At 42.4% G+C, this 20,826-nt stretch overlaps 1 protein-coding gene across 2 annotated transcripts in view; it reads left to right on the top strand.

Moving 5' to 3' along the window:
• Positions 1-20,826, top strand: part of IL1R1 (interleukin 1 receptor type 1) — a 129,050-nt gene that overhangs the window by 40,922 nt on the left and 67,302 nt on the right. Inside the window, exons 3-4 of one of the 2 annotated variants that reach the window (XM_042981090.1) lie at positions 9,584-9,845; positions 9,991-10,088. The gene's annotated coding sequence lies outside the window, so the exon portion shown is untranslated. Of the gene's footprint in view, positions 1-9,524; positions 9,846-9,990; positions 10,089-20,826 lie in introns of those variants that run through there. The other variant, XM_007097780.3, reaches the window with a different exon arrangement.

Raw genomic sequence — 20,826 nt, 5'->3', positions numbered from 1 at the left:
AGGCTCATTTTGAGAGTACATTCCTCCAGGGAGTATTTACATTCCCTTGGCCAGGGGCCTTAGGTGTACTTTAAGTTGGCTTATGGCTTTTCTGAACATACAGACTTGTGTAAAATCAAGTTCCAAACCCATTGAAAGGTGCCAGGAGCCACATATTATCATGGGAGACTTCTTTATCAGTCCTCAACTGGAGATAAGGCTGAGATAACCATTTTTCTATGCTATTTGCCTCTGGTGATTTATTTTTTTTTTATAGTTTGTATTTCTGAAAGCTTTTTTTTTGTAATGTTTATTTTTGAAGGGGGAAGGGGAGGGATAGAGAGAAAGGGGGACAGAGGGTCTGAAATAGGCTCTGTGCTGACAGCAGGGTGCTCGATGGAAGCTTGAACTCAGGAATGGTGAGATCATGACCTCAGCCAAGGTGGGACACTTAACCAACTGAGCCACCCAGGAACCTCCTTCTGAGAGCTTTTAACGGTTTCTAAGTTCTACTTTTTAATTTTTTAAAAATGTTTTTATTTTAGTTTTGAGACAGAGAGACAGAGCATGAGTGGGGGAAGGGCAGAGAGAGGGAGGCAGAATTTGAAGCAGGTTCCAGGCTCTGAGCTGTCAGCACAGACCGGGACATGGGCTGGAACCCACTGAGTCCTGAGATCATGACTTGAGTTGAAGTTGGACTCTTAACCGACTGAGCCACCCAGGAGCCCCTCTAAGTTCTACTTTTATGTGTGAAGTGTTTTTACTCTCACTCTTTACCCTGTGTGGTTTAAATGTTTATCCTCAGTTTATTATCAGAGGGTTTCTTGAGTCCATCCAATGGAAATCCCTAGTCATTGATTTTTCATATAAACCAATAACTACATAAATAATTATATATATATGCACATATATACATGTATATGCAATTTATATTATATATTATATATAATTTTATATACGTGTACCATTTCAACCTTGTGTCATAAAATGTTAATGATGACTGAACAAATAGTCTAATATTTTCCCCACCCTTCTAGAAGAAAGGTTTTTAAGATAAAATCAAGCTTACTGGCTATTTAAAGAACCAAATGTAAAGAAAAAATTAAAGTAAAGGGATTCTAGTAACTGGATGGATGGGGGAATGGGACAAGGTTAGCTAAAGGGGAGTTGGTAGTCGTGTCTAGGGAAGAGAGTTGGAAGGGCAAGTCTGGGTGTGGGGTCAAGTTGTGGGGGAACTGGCAGGAGGGGCTTGGTGAGCCAAGCTGATCTTATGTGGATCCCGCCAACCTCCTGCTAATGCCGTCCAAACATCTCTCACACCCGCAGGATACAACTTTGGGCTCACATCCTACTGGCAGGGTTCCTGAGAGCAGTCCTTTCCGAGCTGTATTCTCAGGCTGGCGCAGCACTCGACATAGTTTGCAACGGTTGAGTGTTGAGCGACCACAAGGGGAAGTGCCCAGAGACTGGTATTCGTCCTGAACTAGAACAGCAGCCTGGGCTCCAGGTACTATTTTAAGCTCTCCTCCCAGAAGGTAAGGGTTGAGGCAAGGAGGTAGGTGAAGAGACTCATTTGGCAGCTGTGATCCTTGGGGAGTCTTGGTAGCTAGAAGTTAGGAGGAAGAAGAGGATTCAGAGTACAGAAGAAGTGCTTAGAGAAGGAGACTGTTCATTGAGTCAAGTGCCCCCAAAGGAAAATTTTGTTTTAATTGTATTTATGTGGTACGCTACTTTTTTAAAAAGAAAAAAAATGTATATGCTGGGCACCATTCTAAGTGCTTTATATATATGATCTCCCTTAAAATTCTCCATAACACAATGAAGTACATATAAATGTTGTTGCCATTTTATAGATGAAAAACCAAGGCACAGAGAGGTTATGAAACTTGCTCAGGGTTACAGAGCTGGTAACAGGTAGAGCTGAGCTGTTCTGTAGAGACTGGCCACAGAACAATGAGCTCAAGTCCTAAGGACAAATCTGAATTTGGCTGAACCTCTCTCTTAGGCATCATTTTACCCCATACATTTACAGTGGTTATCATGAGAATATCTTGTTAAGAATTATCCCTTTAGACAAAAAGCACTCAGATTTCTTAGAGAGGAAGTTTGAGAGGAAGTAGAAATAACCCCTCTAAAGGAAGAATTACTTACAATAACTTTAGGGAACATGATTAATTAGGATTCCTCCACCTTGAGGGAATTGGAGATGAAGTAATGAAATTGAACTGAGTTTTTAAGGAGAACTGCTTGTTACAAAGAACAGGGTTTGAAATTGAGTCAAGAACTGAGTATAGTTTCACAGCATTTTGTTAACCAATAGGTACATTTGGATACTTCTGTTTTTGTGATTTCTATGACTGAAACCACATAATTAATGTGTCTTTGCTCATAAAATCTTCATCTATGAGGAGATAGGAATAATAAACATGGAAAGTGATATTTTCCAGCCACACACACACACCCCTCCCAAGGTACTTCATAATGGCTCTTGATGTTAAGCAAATCAAGCTGACACATGATCTGTTGATTTCCTTGTACTGAATGTGATCGTGTTTGTGATCCTTTTGAGCATCAGCTACAGAAGGGGCAGGAGCACATGTGTTCAATTTGTAATGACTGAGCCTTTGATGTCATATCTTATAGATTTTTAAGGTTTCTATTAGAAATCTTGGCGAGGTTCCTTGCTTGGTAAGATATCTACAACATACAGAAAACATATGAAGAGGAAAAGAACTCTGTATCATGGACAATCCTGTCCTTTTCAAATGACATGTGAATGACATGAAGATGTCCATCCATCCAGACTTTTAAAATGTAGTGTGTAAAAAAAATCTGTTTAATTTCTAATGTAAAACAAAAGCCATAAAGGGAACAAAGACTTCAAAGAAGGGGAAATGTGCCAGAATAGGAGGTGATATGCATCATGTGATAATTTAGTACTAAAAATGATAATTATGAAAGCCATGTCATAGCACAAAAAACTGCTTGTAATGAAATGTTAAATCAAAAGAGATTATAAAGAGGGGTGCCTGGCTGGTTCAGTCAGTAGAACATGTGACTCTTGTTCTCAAGGTCGTGAGTTCAAGCCTACGTTGGGTGTAGGGGTTACTTAAAAAAAAAAAAGGAGAGAGATTACAAACATATATGGGCATAGAAAAAAAGGAATAGATGGAAGTATTCCAAATGCTGACAATAATTAGGAAATAGATGGCAAGATCATGAAGGACTTTTTAAACTTTATTTTCCCTATCTTCTATATTGTGGTTATATTTTTTTAAATAAGAAAACCATTTAAAAAGTCTGTACTACTCAAAACCTTTGAACCTTCCCACAGATTTAGTAATAGTATTAACTTTTGTCAAAGAACAACTGAAGACAAAATAGTTTCATCTAAAGTTTAATGGCACAGTCAATCGGACACATTTATTGGCCTGGGACTCACTTAGAACTTGAAATATAATGAGTACAAACAATATATCATCTTACCTTATTAAAGACACTGAATTCCTTATTCACTGGAAGAACTGAAAACCACATCCAAAGTTTACAGAAATGTACAGCTAGTCACTGCAATAGAGAAAACAAGGAAAGGAGTTGAAGTTGGTAGATCTAAATTCTATTTGTGGATTTTCTCATACTAGCTCTGGTTTCCTATTTCAGTTTGTGAATGATAAGAAAATGCGCCTGCCTAGCACAGTGATTCGCCATGAGGGTAAAACAAAACAAAACAAAACAAATGAACAACAACAAAAAAAAAACCCCACAAACTTCATGAAAAATCAGAGGGCCAGTAAGAGATGGTGGAAGGGATTCCTGTTAGATGTTCATGTCCATCCCAAGTGGCCTTTGTTTGAATAGTTCAGGGATCTGTCAAACATATCACCTTTGGATTTGGCCCATTTCATTGCTGGAAGCTCTATTGTTACAAAGGTCTCTCTTCAATCGGCCTCTAGAACTTTCTATTCCATTGTCCTAGCTCCATCTATGGAGTAGGATACCTGGTGGCTTCCAGGTGTGCAGATATCAATCCCCTTGGTTTATGGGTCAACAGGAGAGCCTGGCTCATCTTCTCTGGCCAGGAAAGCCCTTGTTATCATTTCCTCTGAGTGCCATGATGGGAAAATGTTTAGGAAACACTGTTCTGGAGATTGATGAGAATGACCACCCTCCCTTTTACTAGAAGTCATTTTTCTACCAGGGAAGCTAAGCATGCAGTCTCTGATCACACTTAGGATTCATCGAGGATGTCTTGGTCAATCAAGAACCCCTACAGTTGTTTGGTTTTGTTTTCCACCAATGCTTCTGCTTTCTCTTTGCCCTATCCTATACTTACAAAATTAGGTTTGGGAAGAAAGAATAGGGTTTCACATTTGTCTCTGTTAAATTTTGTTTTATTCGTTGGGGTCTATGGCTCCCTCCTAATGGGGTTTTTGGGATCCTGATTTGCTTACTCAGTGAATTTGCAGTCCATTTAAACTCGGGGGCCCCCCATTGTGTAAGCATACCAGCCTTGCCCTTAGGCTTCAGGAACTTGCCCCGGGCCTACCAGCTCCATCTCTAGCCTCTAACCTGGCTTTGTGGCCCTCTCCTCTTCCTCATTCATGGCCTCTGGAAATATTACCAGGATCCATCTCTACACTCTCTGGATCTTTTTGGCAATGTTCACTTGATAATTTTTTTGGTTTCAGATTCAAGTTTTGCATTCTAACCTTGAATTTGCTCTTGTGGGGGGAAATGTATTCCTTTCAGTACTCCTCCCCACCACACTCCTCCACTCTTGACTCATCACAACTGGAGGGTCACCCATGACCATGTATATCCCCATCCTGGCTGTCAGTTTCCTGGTAGGGAGCAGGTATGGCACCTGAGGTTTTCGGGTGGAGACCACCCTTCAGATTGACGCATTCGTCATGGAGTATGGGCATTTATGAAGATTTCCAGGTCTACTAATTGTATTGTTCATTTTGCTCACAAGAAAGAAGTTTGTAAATGCTTTCATGAACTCTTGATTCATTGAGTCTGAAGTATTCTGTGTAATCTTCCCATCTATAATGCCATCAAACATTGAATGAGCTTCACCAGACTTGGCTTGTCCTTAGTCAATTCATGTTTTCTCTTAGTGATCATGGTTTCATTAAGTGCTAAAAGGCTAGCTCTGTAATAATTGTCTAAAATCTTTCCTGCTCACTAATCTGTACTTGCAAAATCCCTCCAACTCTGTGATGGATGAAAGAGCTCTCTGGAGGTATGAAGTATTAAGAGGTTTGGTAGGGAAGCTGGAAGACCCCGTGTGGCTTAGTGGTCTGGAAGGGTCATGGAGACAATCCGATTTGTTTATTTGTCATTGCCTGGGACAGGAGTGAAATCAGTAGGCAAATATCGAGCCAGATTCTCCCAGGGCTTAACCACAAAGGTTACAAGGAGGCCATTTGGCATAGTGTGTTAATTTTCCAGTTTAAAGGAACAAAGGTTAAACTAACAGAATGTGTCGCTAGAAGGTACTTCAGAGATCATGTAGACCAGTGCTCCTCAAAACTAAATGTGCACACAAGTCACCTGGGCAATTTTATTCAAATATAGATTCTGATTCAGTAGTTCTGGGGTAGGACCTGAGATTCTGTATTTCTGACATGCTCTCTGGTGATGCTCTCGGCCTATGGCCACGCTTTATATAACAAGGATTTAGACTATCCTGCATTTTTTTTTTTCATATGTAGAAACTGAGGTCCAGAGCGGTGAAGTGATTTCCCCAAAGCCATACTCAGGTCTCCTGGGGTTTCCGGTCAGTGTTTGTTTAATTGCAAAATTGCTGGACCTAGTAAAACAGAGGTTTACTCTTTCTTAAGGACTCATAGCATAGGGCGGGCAGCCAAGGTTTGATTCTAGGTATGTCCATGCTTGCACGCAAGCACACACACTGGCACACACACACGTGGTCATGGACACATTTATTGTATGTGCTTCTTCATATTCTCCTTTCTCATCAGTTGTGATATGTAGGAAACACATGAATCACAAACACATTAAAGATATTGTTAAATGCAAGTCAATTCTGAATGTGTAAACTTTTCCATAAAAATATTCTGGGAAAATACATGAGTTGTTTCTGACCGCTTATGCGTAAATACAGAATGTTCTGGGGTTCTACAAAGACCATGTTACTGATAAAACTGTGTCATAATGATGTTTTCTATAGTTTGAATAGTAAAAGCTCTGGGCTTGACTCAGTAGGTTCTGTGCTCCAGCATTTATAAAGAACCCTAGAGTTTGGAGATTTTCCATTAACTTCTGGTATTGCATTTTTGTTGCCAGCTATGACTATTTGTTTCCCCTGAACTCTGTGGAGGGACTATGCAACTGAGAAATCCCACACAGAAGTGTGTGTATGTGTGTGTGTGTTCACACATGTTAACTAAACACTCTAGATTCCTGACATTTTTTTCTCCTTGTTGAGAAGCAGGAAAGGGGAAGGGAGAGAAAATTCTCTGGAATGGAAAAGAGGACCAGAAAAATCCTTGAAATGAAATCTCTTTCCTCCACTAAAGGCTTAGATAAGATGATAAGCTAAACAAGGAGGGAAAAATTGAGGTCACAAACTCCTGTTTTGGGAGGCAAATACTAATGGTGGGCTAAGCCCATTTTTGCATCTGCAGCTTGCCTATCTACTGTAGGGTAAGCTTCTTGAGGCCAAGGCTGGGTCTTCCAGGCCTTTTTTTTTTTCTCCTTCCAAAATGCTTAGAAGAGGGTCTTGCACCCAGTAGAAGGACAGAAGCATCTCTGGAATGAAATATTGTTCATCCTCCAGCATCAATCGCTCCTGGCTAGCAACCCTGGAAGCTGCTGGTATGTTTCAAAGAGCGTAAGAGCCAAGTCTGAGAGCTTATGAGTTGGTGTTCATCTGAAGCTGCAAGCCACTGCTGACTGTCTCCTCTCTCCTTATCGGCCTCTTCTTACCACTCGGAATCTCTCTGATGATGTTTTCCTTTTCTTTATGGGAGGAAAGAGTGGGAGGAGAAGGAAGAAAAGGAGGAAACGAAAGAGGGGGAAGAAGGAGGCCAAGGAGAAGGAAGGAGAGGAGGGGAGGGGAGGAGGGGAGGAGATGAGGAACAGGGAGGAACTGGAGAAAGAAAGATGGCAAGCTGCTTGTGCAGAGGAACTGGGGTCAGACTCTTTCCCCTGAGATGCCCCTCCTTCTGGTTCCCCAGCCACCACTCATCTCTGCTCTGGGAGTCTGTATTAGTCAGTATAGTTTGAAAACCCGATTCAACTGACCTGGCAATGCCAAAAAGTAGATGTCTCTCATCAGTGAACATTCCAGAGATAATATGGGTTGGATGAGTTTCTAGCACTTTCTCTGTAGTTCTCTGGAAACCCCTCTCTTGTGTGTGGGCTTCATTCTCAAGCTTGTTTCTCTCTTTGTCTTAAGAAAGTTTCACATAGCAGCCCTAAGTGGGTGCTACCTACCATTGTCAGGTAGAAGCCCTAAGACTTGCTCTGACTGGACCAACCCTAAGTGCTTGCTATGGCCAGGAGGATGCTGTGTGGCACTTGGCTTTGCCCTGTTATGCCCATCCTGCAATCTCTTTGGAAGGAATAGTAGAATGACCCTGGTTGGCTCAGACCAGTGGGGCCAACCCTAGAGTTAGGGATGGAGTTAGCCCCTCAAGGCTCATGGCTACTCCTCATTGGAGAAAGGGTAGAAAGTTCATTCAGACCTTTCAGGGACTTCTCAGCTGTTTCAGTGGGATTATGTCTTAAGCAGTCTGTTGATTTACCAGGTGGCCTAGACCTGAACACTCACATTATAGATAGGTTAGAAATGTCAGTGAAATTATTGCAGGAGCCTTAAACCTCAAGACCATTCTGCCTATTCTTAATGTTGTTGAAATTCCTGCCCATGGTTAAAGCAAAACATTTGGTATCTCATTTAAATTTCATTAATATACCAATTAATTGTGGTTATTTGGTAATTACCTAGAATGGGAAGGCATTCTGGGATACCCTCTGGAAAGGATACCAATAGTGTGAGGAAATTGCATTGTCCCTGAGTACATATGTTCCCCCCACCCCCACCCCCAAATAGCACTGATTCCAGGTAAGACTTGAAGAACAACGCCAGATGGCCTCAATCTGGGCTCCACCCTGCCTGGGGAAGGGATCTTGGGGAAGGGATTTGCTTTTTCTACACCTCAGTCTCCTCATCTGTAACACGGGTCTAAAAATGTTAAATTTCCTAGAAAAGTGCCTGAAACCTAATAAGTGGCTACTCTTGCTGTCTGTTGTTAGTCATGCAGGCAAGACACAGGTTCAGAGCAAGAAGAATCACCCCAGGATGCAGTGGCGGGGGGGGGGGTATGCTTGAGTGAATGGTGGTAAAGATCAGAAGTCTGGGGGTGGGGCAATGAGGAGGGTTGGAAACGTGCATGTGGGTGTCATCACATTCGCAAAGATAAGAGATGGTGGTAGGGTGGTGGCTGCCCAGCATGGGCAAGCCAGGCTTTGAACAGTGTCTTCTCGAGTCAGTGGGTGGCCATCCAGATGGGCACGAGGCGTTCTTGTGAGGGCAGTGGGAATGAGGCAGAAAGATGTGTTGAGGCCAGCTGATGGCCAGAAGGAGAGGTTTGGCTATGCCGCAGACTTTACTTTTCAAGTTTATTTATTTATTTGTTTCTTTGTTTATGTATCTTGAGGGGGGAGGGGCAGAGAGAGAGGGAGAGAGAGACTCCCAAGCAGGCCCGGTGCTGGCAGCACAGAGCCCAACACAGGGCTGGAACTCATGAAACTGTGAGATCATGACTGGAGCCAAAACCGAGAGTCAGACACTCAACCAGCTGAGCCACCCAGGTGCTTTGCTGCAGATACGTGAGCAGCACTGTGAAAAGCTGGACCCTATGTCATGTTGAGAACATGAATGCCGGGTGTAGAAGGGGTCAAAGGAGAGAGGGAGGAAAGAGGTAACCGGACAGACAGCACCATCTCTCCTGGATAGACGCGACCGCTTCTGGAGGAAGGCAGAGATTCTGGCTACACACAGCCCTCATCTCCCCTCACCCTCCCTGCCTGCCACTGTCCCAGCATCCAGACACCCTGTGCTGGAGGGTGATCAGTGGGCCTCCCACCTCTAGGACGATGAGGAGAGAGGCTGGTGGTGTTCCCAGGGCATGTGGCAGAGGCACAAAGAGACGCTGGGGCTGAAAGATAAAGAGAACTGAATGAAAGGTCCTTCAGGCTCACATTTGTGGATATTGTTCTAAGAAGGATTGGGAGGACAGCAACCAAGGGAGAGGGTAGGACACCCCAGTCCCCGTCTTGACTCGGGGGATGACGGGACCTGTGGTAGGCTGGACATGCGGGCAAGGCTTGTCTAGGTCTAACGCAAAGTCACATGAGGACAGAGACACAGGCTTGTGAAGTGTTCGAGGTGAATGTGAAATAAAGTGTGTGGGTATTTCGTAAGGGTTTGGCACGTTTTCGGAATGATTCTGGCAGTCTGCCCAGCTCTGAGTTTCCTGTTCGTAGCTCCCCAAATGTGTCACTGCCGAGGATTAAAGCCTCTGTAGGCTCTGACACACACATCACTCAGAGTATTTCTCCTTTCTTTTAGCCTCAGTACCACTGGGTCGGCCGACAAGATGTGAGGTACCCTCTGGTGCTGCACGAACCAGATCCAAAGCTCTTCGGAGAGAGAAAAGAGGAATTAGCAAGTCTATCCAGGGCTGACATCAAAATGCACTTCTGTTTTTAATAACCAACTGCGACTCAGCTGACTTATTTGGGGGAAGAAGCCCTGTGGGCTTACCCTTGGAGTCACCACCTCCTGTGAGGCCGGCCATCCCCAAATGTCCCTACGATGAAGAAAGGACATGGTAAGATGATTAATTGCACTTCTGGTTTTTGTTCCCGTATTTTTTCCTCTTTTTCTTTTTGCTTACTTACACATTGAGAAAGTATTTAGGAGGAACAAATGGAATTTGATAAAACTGATAATGTTATGCTGTTTGTTGAAAACAGGATTTTTAAGGATTTCTTGGAGTTATATGGCTCTGTTGTAGCCATATTTGACCTAGAGATGTGTCTGTGAGTCATATGAAGAGGTCACCTATGATAAGGTATGTTTTACTGTCTGGAAGATTAACGATGAGTGATATGGGAAATATATGCTACTTATAAACTGTAAATAGTTGCATGAATTTGGGTAAATTGTGAGGTTTAAGGGACGGGTATTATAAATGAGAAGCTTTAAAAAACATTGTTGTTGATGTTAGAATTAAGACTTATTTTATCACTTTCCATTAAGTTTTGTCAGTTTTAGAGGGGCACAACCTGGGCCCATGTTTGACTGAAGGCCTTGCATTACTATTAACAGACATCCATTGGTTGCATTTAATGTTATAATGTATTGTATTAGCAACACTTGCAGGAGCTTCCTCCAGTAAGGGCTCAAAATGTAATCTTAAAAGCGTAACCATTTTTTTCAGAGGCCTTACGAATGTTACACCCACAGCTGTAAGGAAGACCTTACACTCTCAGAGATTAGAAACATCCCCCGGTATTTCTTCATTGGACGTCCTTGACTTCCATAATACTAGCAGTAGCATTGTTGTGGGAAAGAATAAGAAAATGGGATAGAATCTGGAAGATTAAAGAGAAATGAGAACAACAGGAGGAGAGCAAAATGAGGTTTACCGTTCAATTCAATTCAATTCAATTCAATTCAATTCAATTCACGACTCTTTGCTCTTACGCAAACTGCTAGTAGGTACTGTGGTGAGGAAGGATGTTTTCAGAAGGTGCAGCTGATGACCAGCTGGTTTGTGAATCAGGCGACCCACTCACGGGTGGCTGGAGACCACCAAATGTGCTGGAGGCCAAGGAAGGATCTGTGCTTGCTGGAAACGTGTGAATCTGCTGGGGACAGGAAGGAGATAATGCTTCCTAGAAAGAGCAGGGAGTGCTTCTTGAGGTGATTTAAACCTTCCTGATCCTGGTGATGAACTTCAAGAGATACTTAGGGCCTTTCTCAAGGCCACATGCAGGGGTTAGTCTTCTATCCCTCAACCCCTTCTGGGCACATGCCTGTTTGCTTACTTAGGAGAAAACCTTGCCAGGCATGGTTGAGGAATGGCTGAGATTCACTTCTAAAATGTGCCCTTGCAAAATTGGCAAATCGACACGCATCGCCCATGCTCACTGTCAGATACAGAATAAAGGACATAGATCAAGAAAAAAGATAAAAGATAAAAACCTGTCACTGTGTGAATAATGCTGTTAACATTTTGGTGCGTATGTTTTTTCCCTGATTGCATTTGCATTTAAAAGAAAAACATCCTTGTACTGTACCTGCTGGTTTATTACCTGCTTTTCCCTTTTGGGAATATATTGTGATCATCTCGCCATGCTAATGAATTTCTTTCTACAAAAGTTGTTTGATCACATTATATACAGAATTTAGAAATCATGTTGGTAGATATTTGATTGTTTTCTTTTTTATTATTAACCTTACAAGACTGATGTACTCACTAACCTTTCTATCTCTTCCTGATTGTTTCCTTGGACTGTCTTCCCCAGAGGGAACACCATGGGGTCAAAGGGCATGAGCATTTTTGAAGCTCTTGGTCCCTGCTACGAAATTAATCTAGGAAGGTGCTATTCATGTATATGCCCTCCAGTTCTGTACAGATACCATTTCCCCCACACTTTCACTAACACTGGGGTTTGCCTTTTTTTTTTTTTAAATGCGCTTGCTAATCTAATAACTGGAAAAGGCTATTTTGTGGTCTTGATTTGCTTTAAGAAAACCCTTTGTAAGTCCTTTTGGCTTCCTATTCTGCCCCTTTGGGTTCAGTCTCTTCTTGTCTTTTTGGTTATCAAAGCAATCATTTCTTACAGTAACTTATGCCAACCTAATTTCTGGGGACTTTGACCTCATTTGATGTCACTCAGAAGGTAGACTGAGATGTGGGGAATCAGAGGCTTTTGCTCTGAATTGCCACCATTTGAACAACCCAGGGCAAAACTCAGTCTTTATGATTTTACTTCCTTTTTGTCTATAAATTAAAAAAAATTTTTTTAATTTTTATTTATTTTTGAGAGGGAGAAAGAGACAGAGTGCAAGCAGGGGAGGGACAGAGAGAGAAGGAGACACAGAATCCAAAGCAGACTCTGGGCTCTGAGCTGTCAGCACAGACCCCAATGCGGGGGCTTGAACACATGAAACGCGAGTTCATGGCCTAAGCTGAAATCAGACACTCAACCGATTGAGTCACCCAGCAGCCCCTCCGTTTTGTCTATAAAGTTCAAAAGTAAGGACTGACTTTTCATCCCACCATATGATTGTATTGGGAACATGGAGAGATGAGACAGAGGAAAGTTTTTTGAATAGAAAAAAAGGAAGAAATACAAAATGGTACTGTTATGATGGCTGTTTTGTTTATTTATATTCTTGCCTTATAAAGTATGTTGTTTTTGGAGAGCAGCATGCTGAAATTTTGGCAATGCGTTCTAATTCTAGACTTGGAAAGTGTGTGTGTTGAGAGTGTGCACACGTGTGTGTGTGTGTGTGTGTGTGTGTGTGTGTGTCTGTGTGTTGCAACATATTTCTTGGTTCTTGGATTCAGTCCTAGCATTTGGTATGTTCTAGCAGCATATGGACATACTTTAGATCGAAGATGGTTTCTATTTTGTTGCTTACTTATCTCACTTGAATGTAGGACAATGCACCATCCTTCTTATATTGCATTGTCATTGTCCACTTGCTTTGCTCAGTTCCCCCTTCTCAAAGGCGGGGCTTGTTTTATGTGCGTTTCTCTCTCTAGCACCTGGGCTGGGGGTCTGATACCTCGCGGTATCAGGCTCCACAAATGTTTCTTGAACGAGTCAACAGAAGGTAGCCAGGAACATTTTTACCCAACTCTGCCAGGAAAGGAATCACAGAAGAGTTTGGAAATGGTTTAATTTCATTTGGGTTGGTTTCCATTGTTATTGAGTAAACCTTTAAAGCTCTTAATGGGTATTAAGCAAATGAATACAAGCCAAGGGTAGAACCAGGAAAACGGAGATCATAGATTTGTAAGAGTAAGTCTCACAAATGGGCTTAGTGTGAGTATAAGAAGCTTTACAGGGGGTACAGAGTTTCACTCTGATCCTCAGCTCGGTGCTAGGCTATCAACATCAGAACCAAACTGATGCTTAGCAACGCTCTGAACTCGGTGCCGAATAAATAATAATGAGGGCTAATACTTCATAAAGCACTTAACTATACGTGAGATCTAGTTCTAAGTGCTTTGTGTATAAGGTAGTCACTGTTATGATCTTATTCTGCAGATTAAGAAGCTGAAGGACAGAGAAGTGATTTGCTCAAAGTCAGTGCACAGCTGGGATTCATGATGCAGTCTTACTTAGAACCCACAGGTTGGTGAGGGTAGGATTGACTGAACCCTAGAGACGATGAATGGCACGTAGATTTGGGACCGCTGACCCACCGACGATGTTTGTGCTGTCCAGTTGGCTACACAGCCACCGTTTACTGAGTTCCCACTAAGGAACACACACTGATCCGCATTCTTACATCATTATATCTCATCTTTTTCATAACATTGCAAAATTGGCATCATTATACATGCTCAGGGACCAAACCAACTCAGACTCTGAGAAGTTCGGCAAGTGGCCCAAAGGTGATGAGATGAGCTAGTGATGGGAGATCCCCATCAATCTATATCAAGTCCATTGAACTTCCTAGCCTCCATGCTACACTGGTCTGGACAGTTGAGTGCTGATGTGATGGATTCCTTGTCCAAAAGTGCCATGAGTCCCGTGCTACATTTGAAGGTGTCGGGCCTGGAAACACAGCCAGTTCATCCCCTCACTTGGGGATTGTGGGGAGGTGGGGTGCTCTGCCCTGTTCTCTCTGATTCTATGTGGGCCATTGTGAAATGGTACCTGGAGTTGATTTTCAGGCTGACATTCCCTAGCAGGATCATCCAATTTATCATCTCAGCCTAGACACGTTGAGTGTTTAATACATGGGGACACTTTCCCTAAACGTTCTATCCGTTGGGCCCCTAGTTCTGCACCAGGAATGTCCAAGAAATGTTTCCAAGGAAGCTAGAATGAAGTAAGGCAAGTACTAGCTTGGGAGAGGAGGCCCAGCTTTGTTTTCTCCTGGCAACTGACCTATCTTCTCTTCGTTTAGTTGTTCCAGTTATAAGATGGGGATAAGAATATAATTTAAAGTAGTATTTTATACAATTTTCTGTTGAACTTTTCAGTAAGATTTTGGAATTAGATTTTTTTTCCAACAAATAACATATAGTTTGTGTACTTTTGAATAGATAACACACAATTTAAAAGGGGTATCTAGTGAAGTCTTTCCTCTCTTTCCTTTTCTCGGACACCTCTTTCCCTCACTCTCACCAACAAGTAGCTAAACGAGGGTTAATAGTTTTTTTCCACCTTTCCCACACTGTATTAGTCAGGGTTCTTTAGAGAAACAGGGCCAGCAGGAGATACGTATATCAATCTCCTATTGGTTTTATATATAAAATTGGGCATGTAATTGGGATCCTGAGAGAGCAAGAGCGAGAGAGATTATAAAGTATTGGCTCACATGGTTATGGAGGCTGAGAAGTACTACCATCTGCCGTCGACAAGCTGTAGGCCCAGGAAAGCAGGTGGCATAGTTTTAAAGCCTAAGAGCTGTAGAGCCAAAGATGTAGATTCTAGCCCAGGTCTGAAGGCTTGCGAACAAAAAGCATGGAGGGCAAGAGAAAACAGATGTCTCAGCTCAAGTAGAGCTGATTCAACTTTTCTCTGCCTTTTTGTTCTGTTGCGACCCCCAAGGAATTGGACGATGCTCATGCATACTGGGGAGAGCCATCTGCTTTATGAGTTCAAACACTAATCTCTTCCACAAGCACCTTCCCAGACACACCCAGACACAGTCTTTAACCAGCTATCTGGGTGTCCTGTGGCTCAGTCAAACCGACACATAAAATGAACCATCACGCACACGGATGGTGTACCCTCCTCTGCACCCTATTCCATATCTGCATCTAGTGAGGTGCATTTTTAACCTTTCAGTGGACTTTTAAGTTGCTTGCAGTCTTTTGCTATTACAACCAGTGTTGCAATGAATAAGAGCCTCACCTGTGTCATTTTGCAGAGGGGCAAACAAGCGTATTTATTGGCTAAATTCCTAGAAGTGGAATTACGGGTCAAAGACTATGTGCATTTGTGATTTTGTATGTATTTCAAAATTGCCCATCCACGTACCACCTACTTATGCCAATGAACACTTCCTCTGGAATACTGGAGAGAATATTTCCCCATGCACTTGTCAACACAGTATGCCAGTCAACTGTTTTTTGTGTTTTTTTGACATTTATTTATTTTTGAGAGACAGAGAGAGACAGAGCATGAGCGGGGGAGAGGCGGAGAGAGAGAGAGGGAGACAGAGAACCCGAAGCAGGCTCTGGGCTCTGAGCTGTCAGCACAGAGCCCAATCCGGGGCTTGAACCCAAGAACCGTGAGATCATGACCTGAGTTGAAGTCGGACGCTTAACCGACTGAGCCACCCAGGCGCCCCCCACCAGTCAACTGGTTTTTATGAAACTTTTGTGATCTTTTGGAGGGAGAGGTTAACTCAGCTTGTTTTTAAATTTTTCATATCTCATGTCATGATGGAGGTTTCTTTTTTTAGACTTTATTTTTTAACAGCAGTTTTAGGTTCACAGCAGAATTGAGGGGAAGGTATAGCGATTTCCCATTTATGTTCTTCCCCCACACATGTATAGCTTTCCTCATTATCAGTATGCTCTCCCTTCCCAGAGTGGTGGATTTGTTACCATTGATGAACCGACACTGACACGTCGTTTTCACCCAAAGTCCATAGTTTACATTGGGGTTCACTTTCGCTGTTGTACTGTGGGTTAGATGAGTATATAATGACATGCACACATCACTGTGGTATCACACAGAGTATTTTCACTGCCCTAACATCTTCGGTGTTCCACTTATTCATTCTCCCCGTCACCACCCGACAACCTGGGGCAACCACTGATCATTTACTGTCTTCGTAGTTTTGCCTTATTCAGAATGCTATATAGTTGGAATCAAGGAACAGATTGGCTTCTTTTACTTAGAAGTGAGCATTTAAGTTTTCTTTGTGTCTTTTCATGGCTTGATGGTTCATTTCCTTTTAGTGCTAAATAATATTCCACCATCTGGATGTACCAGCTTATTTATCCATGCATCTACTGAATAATATCTTGGTTGCTTCCAAATTTGGGCAATTATGATTAAAGCTGCTATAAATATCTATGTACAGGTTTTTGTGTGGATGTAAATTTTCAACTCTTTTATGTAAATACCGAGGGGCACAGTTTCTGGATTGTATGGTAAGTCTGTTTTGTAAGAAACTGCCGAACTATCTTCCAAAGTGGTTGTACCATTTTATATTCCCACCTGCAATGAATGAGAGTTCCTGTTGCTCTACTTCCTTGCCAGCATTTGTTGTTGTCAGTGTTCTGGATTTTGGCCATTCTAATAAGTATGTAGTGGTATTGAGATTGCTTTAAAAACTGTTTGTGATCATAAGTTTTGGTTTACTCAATGATTGTTTTTTTAGGCCTTGCTAGGTGTCTAGCCATGAGACACCATAGTGAGTGAGGGCAATCTGGCTGCTGCTTGCAAAGGCGGCACAAAAAAGCTGGGCAGCAGCACATCTACCAATAGTGATTAGCACCATGAAAGAGACAGACTGCTGCTAAGATGGTGACTGATGAGCCAAGATCTACATTAGCTTGGTGATGCAGGTCCTGGTGGAGGATGGCGGGGTCTGAGGCACACAGGTGGAGGGCAGAGGGTTCAGCACAGTAGAGCCCTGTTGAAGGAACAGAAGAAGACATGTATAGGGTTGGTCAAGTATGAGGGAGGGCGCTTGGAGATGAGCTTGGAGACGGGCAGGGGGCAGATCATGGTGGGCATTTGCGGCCATTGTTAGGAGATTGGCTTTTATTCTGAATTTCAGGTAGCCTTTAGTCATGGGCTGGAAAGATGGTGACAGAGTCTATAAAGTTTTACGCTGTAGACCATAATAGCTCATCTGGATAGTGGATGTCATGGGCAGAAGTCGTTGCATTTGCCACAAGAGACAGTGACATGGCTGACATGTGGAGAGCGTTGGCACCCAAGATACTTCACTCTTTTGCCCAGCCCTGAATTCCTGTGTGTGTGACAAGTGACAAAAGCTTTGCCCAAACAATGCCATGGAGATGTTCCACAAAAATACATTCTACCTCTCCCAGAAGTAAAACTCAGCTTATAAGGACTTTCTCCTTCATTATCTCACACCTCGCTGAATTAACTGGTTGTTTTCACAAATCACTGTTGCATTTCCAGTCTGGGCCAACCACTGTACTGGGTGCCCCCAGGAGGAAAAGGAAGAGGAAGTGGGAGGGAAAATAGAAAGCTTTAGAAAATGTGCAGCAGTTTACAGTCTGGCTTCTAGAGAATCAAATGTCAACAACCAAAAGGAAGGCAGGAAAGGAACAGCAAAAGGGCCCTGCACCTTTCAGCTTCCAGATAAAAACTCTGACCTCATGGTGTGGGCCATGTATGTGCTTCTCCCACATCCTTCTCTGGAGGTGCAGGTAGGGTTATCATTCTAACTTTAGAGGTGAAGAATAGAGAGCTTTCCTTAAGACCACTGAGTGAGCAAGGGGTGGAGCTGGGACTGTCCCCTGAGCACTGAGACCATGGCTTTCTGTACTCCATAATAAAGCAAATACCTAAGCTTTATTATCTGGGGAAGACCCTGAGGAGAGGTTTTCCCTCTACTATGCCTGCTTTTCCACCCTGGTCCTTCGGTTCCATTCTTATGGGGCTACTTTGCTCATGAGTTTGCGATGCTGGGAGGGCTCTGCAGAAGGGGTATGGATGGACCGTGCCCTTGGGTACCTGATGATGAGGCTCCAAGTTGAGAAGAGCCTCCATCTTGTAAAGAAACATAAGAGAACAAGACAAAGTATTGATGATTGGGGGGGGGGGCACTCAGGCCTGTCTGCATGGCACAACTGGTCATTTGTGGCCAGAGCAGAGTGGGGATTAATGTATGTGCATGGAGGGGCACCTGGAATGAAGACTCCATGAACTTTGGCCCTGAAGAGGTGTTAAGGGATGCAGGCTTCCATGGACATAGAACATCTGGATAGGAAATTGGAAGGCTGTAGGTCAGTTTCATAAGCTCAGGAAGCTTCTCCTCCTGGTCCTGGGAAAAGAGGGCAGGGTTTCCTTCTGAGAGGAAGGGACTCCTCAGGTGAATTCTAGGTGCTCAACCAACCCAGACAGAACTGTCCAGTTGAAAGCAACTTGGGGAAGGGACTGTCAAGTGATAATGATGGGTAAAAAAGGCAGCAAAAGGGATATATACCAAAAAGCAAAACAAAAAAAGTCCAGAAACATTATTTGTAAAATTTGAAATGTGTCTAAACATACTTGTTAAACATAGTTGAAATAAATATCTTAGGATTCCTAGATTTTTAGGCTTTTTAGTTTTCTTATATCTATGTTCAATCAGTCCATAACAATGGCATTATTTGCTTTAAAGACTGAAATTTCAGAAAGGATTTTAGCAAGTTTGATGTCTGAAGGCTTCAGACATTCTCGGGCTCAATGAATGAATAATGACATTGTTCTAGCATTAACTAGGTGATGGCATGTGTGCGTCTTTTGTGGATGTCTGCCTCTTTTTATAGTTTGAAGGGGTATTATTGGACACAACCATGCTTATAAATTATCCCGTCTTGTTTCTAAAGATACCAAACCTCTTGACAGTGAGCCCTTTCTTGGTTGAGTGTTGCTTTTGATGACCATAGCCACTCAGTCAATTTTGCCGACAGCATATTCCAACATGGGTCACAAAACCAACACATTCCAAAGCCATGAGTGCACCCCCCCCAAAAAACTGATGTGGTTACCCTAACTCTATTCCCGGAGTTAGTGAGAGGGTAGAACTTGACTGGAAATCCTCAGGCAACTTTTCTTTTGTTATCTTTTGTTAGGTCTTTTGTTGTCTGTGATTTCATTTGCCCACCTCTTGATCTCTTTGTTGTAGGCTGACTAGCCGCCACACTCTTCTGGAAATATCAACAATGTAGCACCCTCCTCCCCTGCCCCTGTCAGTCTCCTCCCCATGATTTCTGGGTGCTTCTCAGATATTACTTGTGTTCCTTACATGGATTTTATTATTTTTAATTTTTCCTGAAGGAGACAGAGACCCAGAGACAGCAAGTAGTTTCTCAAGATGTAGTGAATGATTAACAGGAGTCTAGATATAAACACATGTCTGCTGGAATCCCAACATTCTTTGTATTTTGTTGTACTGAAATGGTAAGAGAACTTGAAGAAGGGAAGCACTGGTTTATGGAATCATTCTTCTTCTTTTTTTTTTTTAATTTTTTTTAATGTTTTTGAGAGACAGAGAGAGACAGAGTATGAGTGGGGAAGGGGCAGAGAGAGGGAGACACAGAAACTGAAGCAGGCTCCAGGCTCCGAGCTGTCAGCACAGAGCCTGACGCGGGGCTCAAACTCACGAACTGCGAGATCGTGACCTGAGCCGAAGTCGGACGCTCAACCAACTAAGCCACCCAGGCGCCCCTGGAATCATTCTTCTTAAGGTGTAGTTGAAGTAGTCACATTTTTATGAGTGTTGATGTTTTTCAAAGTTTGTTCACATGAAGCACATGATTAAGGTTCCCTCTTTCCTCCTCTGATATGGATTTATCACCCAAATTGGCACATGTTATCTGTAAGCTAGTTTTTTAAAAAGGTATCATGTGCAAGGGTTATTTTCCACGCTCTGAAATAGTCAGTAGAAAATTTTTAAACTAAAATCAATCTAGATGAAATATACATAATAATAAGGTACAAATTAACTTGATAGATATTTCTCTGGAATGATTAAACAGACCCTGCCTGAAGTAGGTGGGAAAAACCTGATTTCACAAATAGTATCATCTGTCCATTAAAGAATAATCTGTATATCAAAAAACCAACAACTGATAACAAGTGTTGGCAAGATTGTAGAGAAAAGGGAAGCCTTGTGTACTGTTGGAGGGAATGTAAATTGGTTATGGTTACTACTGAACACGGTATGGAGGTTCCTCAAAAATTTAAAGGAGAACTACCATGTGATTGAGTCATCCCACATCTGGGTGTATATCTGAAGGAAGTAGAAACAGGATCTTGAGGAGATATCTGCACCCCCATGTTTACTACAGCATTATTCACAATAGCCAAGATACGGACACAACCTAAATATTTGTCAGCAGGTGAATGGATAAAGAATATGTGGTATATATATGCAATGAGATAATATTCAGCCACGAGAAAAGAAGGAAATCCTGCCTTTTGCAACAACATGGATGAAGCTTTAGGGCATTAGGCTAAGTGAAATAAGCCAGACAGAGAAAGAGAAATGCTATATGACATCACTTACATGTGAAGTCTACAAAAGCTAAACTCAGAGCAACAGAGTGGAGGAGTGTTGTTCTTAAAGGGAAATAGATTTTGATCAAAGGATAAAAACTTCCGGTTGTGAGATTAACACATTGGGATCTAATGTACAGCATGGCTATTAGAGCTAATATCATGCATTTGAAATTTGCTAAGAGCAGATCTTAAATGTTCTAACCATAAAAAAAGAAGTGGTAATTATGTGATGGGTTGGGGGTGTTAGCTTATGCTATGGTGGTAGTCATTTTGCAATATATAAATGCATCAGATCCACACCTTGTGCACCTTAAACTTACACAATGTTATACGCCAATCATATTGATATTCATGTACCTA

This window comes from Panthera tigris, chromosome A3 (genome assembly GCF_018350195.1).
Source record: "Panthera tigris isolate Pti1 chromosome A3, P.tigris_Pti1_mat1.1, whole genome shotgun sequence".
Classification (NCBI taxonomy): Eukaryota; Metazoa; Chordata; class Mammalia; order Carnivora; family Felidae; genus Panthera; species Panthera tigris.
This window is presented reverse-complemented; position numbering and strand designations above follow the sequence as displayed.